Below are 3,523 nucleotides of genomic sequence, written 5' to 3'. Positions count from 1 at the left end.
AAGTGCCAAAACATTAATCGCAATACATAAATCACAACATATCAGGCCCTAACCTTTTAAAGGACCACCGTGTAGGATTTAGTGGCGTCTTTAGAGGTGACGTTGCAGTATTATCACCCACCCCTCCACTTCAACCTCCTGTTACAAGTGCAGAGGAGATCTATGCGGGGCCATAAAACTTGAACTACTAACTAACTAACTACTATCTACGAGCCGGTGGTTTGGTTTGTCGTTTTGTTGCCTAACTCAAGCGGTTCAATGGGCGACTCCCCACCAGAGAGCCAGGACCCGCTCCCTCGTGTAGATAAAAATGTCTCATTCTCTGGAACAAAAACATTCTTATATGTTCAGAAACTGATTAAACCTAATGAACCACAAACCTATGAATATTATATTACTGAGAATACCAAGTAGATCCTCCTCACTGTCTACAACACATGGAGCTTTTAAAACTGCTCTAAATACAAAAACAATAAACTCCCTCATGTGTAAAACCGCAAACTTTGTCATTTCTGCAGTTCCTACAAAGCAGCTGAAACGTCAAGGTGAATCTGTATTTTACATCAGTGTCGTAGCATGAGGTTCAGTTATGTGCTTACGTTGTGGATTCATATTTCATGTTGTGCTTGATTGTGATAGTCATTTGACCTTTTGCTTGTTTCTCCATCAAGCCTCTGCCTCGAAGACACACTGACACTGACCGCAGGTTTACAGAACAGTGGGACACAGTAAACAAGACACGAGACTGAGCTTGTCCTGACGACTCCTCTTAATGTACTTAAAACGTGAATCCACTCTGTCCCTCTAAAATAATGATCTTAACAGATGAATGCCCCCCCCCCCCCGTCCCCTTCTAAGCTGCCTGTCTGATTCCCTCTTGGCCTTGCTGGTGCACATTTGACCTATTAACACTTGCTTTTCTCTGCAGTCTCGCATGCCAACACATCTGAGGCGGGGGTCAGCATGCTGTGATCGCCAGACCTGCATCCTTAAGCAGAGGAGCATCATTAGCAGCCCTGATGGGTGCGGCGGGGGGGGGGCAACACCTGAGACTGACACTGTCCACTTGAGTCAAAAAAGGTTCACATAAGTTCCTGGTGCAGATGTTTACAAACTTTTTACTAAGCTCACTCTGTTTCGTGTCACAGACTCTTTTTCCTCCTCTCAGCTGTCTGCTCAGATTCCAGAGGCCGACGACATACACAGCCATGCTAACACACTGCTACAGGCTGCTAACAGGCTGCTAACAGGCTGCTAACAGGCTGATGTTTAACTTTCTATATTCACCATACTGGAGGCTGCACTTCCAGGACTGCTTTTGTAAGACCCCAGTTTATTGTGACAGTGCCTCCTACTGACCTGAATAAACAAGAACCACTATGGTGGTATAGTGGTTAGCATAGCTGCCTTCCAAGCAGTTGACCTGGGTTCGATTCCCGGCCATTGCAGATAACAGTGTTTTCTTCTCGGGGCGGCAGTAGCTCAGTCTGTAGGGACTTGGCCCATCACCAGTCTGGCAGCTGGAGAGATGTCAGTTCCATCTCCTGTGCACTGCCGAGGTTTCCCTTGAGCAAGGCACACAACCCCTAACTGCTACCCCTACGTGGCAGCCCATCACTCAACCATCTCTCCACGTTTGCATGTCTTTAAGTCCTTTATTTGCATGACTGTGTGTAAAGTAAGAATTTCCCCTTAATGAAGTATATCTTCTTCTAAAAAGGGCTCCAGCGTGGAGAGTCCTGGTTAGGATCAGCACCCGAGAGGGGACTTTATCATGGTTTTACCCCACCTGGCAAGCAAGACAGCACAGACGGGGAACTTGCTTATTCATGTCTTACCATGGAAGAGCATCACGCGAGGGAAACTTTATCATGTTTTATCTACCATAGTGGCATCCAAGAGGGCACTTTTGCTGAATTTTCTCCACTAAAGGTGCACTATTCAGGCACTTTATTATGTTTTATCTACCATACAAGAGTGCACGTTTGTGGCATTATCTTCTGCCAGTGCTGCTCACCCTGATCGACAGGTGATCTCTGGGTAGTGCAGTGCAGAAACACCACAGAACTGAAAAGAAATCTTCCCAACTCTTTGAATCCGCTGGTTTTCAGAGCTGTGAGTTATTTTAGGCCACTACAGCAACAGAATCACTTCTACTCCGCTGAATCCTGTGCATTCATTTTTAGTGATTCATCTGTCTGCTCTACAGGCTGCAGCTCTCAGACATCAGAGCAACACGGTTTCTTTAACTATGAGCACAATTACTTGTAATCAAAATGACATTTGTTGTTCAAGCTCTGGCACGGCGAACAATCCTTAAAAGATTATGTAAGCCTTTCAGTGGACAGATATTACAGCTCTGGGAGCAGTCCCATCGCTGAACACAGCTGCACATGTGGAGATGTTTGGTAATGATGGATGCTCCTGCTGAAGCAATAAGTCCTTCTGACAAATGTAGATTGCAGTCAGAGTGGAAAAATAACAGAGAGGAAGAAAGAGCTTTTCCCACTCGACCTTCTCATCCTGAGTACATATTTAGATTGGCCCTCCGCTCCTCGCTCTCCAGGAGGAAATCATTTACGAGACAACAAAAATGCCTCAGTCATCTAAAAATAAATGCAGCTACTTTAGAGGATCCCACTGTCAATATTTCCTAATAGGCTCTGTCACTTCTCATGAAATAAGAGCTCAGGCATCCTTGTCTCTTTGTCTAAACAACTTAAGCCTCTTTGCATGTTTGTCTCATTACTGGCTTATTAGCTGACTCACTGTAAGTATTTGATCTGATAGGATCTGGTTGAAGAATAAATCATAATCTTTCTCCCCCATCGTCCCTCACGCCTGAGCTGCTTCTGCATTCTGTCTGACTCCAGGGTCTCACACGCCGGGGTCAAAGGTCAGCTGACCTGTAATTTTGCTCTGTCTCTCATGCATGGTAATGAGCCTCCTCACAATCTGCATTACTCTTCATCTCTGTCCTCTTGCTGTCCGGCTGCAGTGAAATGTAAAACTTTTTACTAATTTTTAGTGACGGTTGACTTCCTTTACAACCAATGATTAAAGTCCCCATGAAACAGGAAGCAGTGTGCTGTTTGCGAAACTCAGATTGCAACTCCCTTGCTTCACCTTTTTAATGCAGAGGAGAAACTAGAGTGGACCTATCTAGAGCCAGGGTTTGTTTTGACCGTTCTGGGCTACTGTAGAAACATGGTGGTTTAACCAAGTCTATCATCACCCATCGGCCTCGTTCTGAAGCCTCCAGTTTGGCGTTAAGGTCGTCGCCATGGTGGTTTGTTGGAGCCAGTGAAGGTGACGTTGAGCTGCTCTAATTGAAACAATGGCGACTCGCCTGCTCACACAGGATCTGGTATTCCAGATAAACAGTTAAAATGTGTTTGTGAACAGATTTGAGGAGAGAAATAGTCAACAACAGAATCTGGATCCATATCTGATCAGCACTGCCTAGTTTGACAGTTTGATCTGAGTTTGGTGCGTTGAGCTGGACGGACTCACTGAGAATGAG

General features: G+C 45.3%; 1 non-coding gene across 1 annotated transcript; it reads left to right on the top strand.

Annotated features, from left to right (window-relative positions):
* Positions 1 to 1,376: 1,376 nt before the first annotated feature.
* Positions 1,377 to 1,448, top strand: trnag-ucc. The gene has a single exon. It is a non-coding gene; the product is annotated as a tRNA-Gly (tRNA).
* Positions 1,449 to 3,523: the final 2,075 nt, after the last annotated feature.

The sequence above is a fragment of the Morone saxatilis genome, unplaced genomic scaffold (assembly GCF_004916995.1).
Source record: "Morone saxatilis isolate NCDOM2014 unplaced genomic scaffold, NCSU_SB_2.0 Contig5, whole genome shotgun sequence".
NCBI classification, from domain to species: domain Eukaryota; kingdom Metazoa; phylum Chordata; class Actinopteri; family Moronidae; genus Morone; species Morone saxatilis.
Note: the sequence above shows the minus strand (reverse complement) of the source record. Positions and strands in the feature narration are given on the sequence as shown.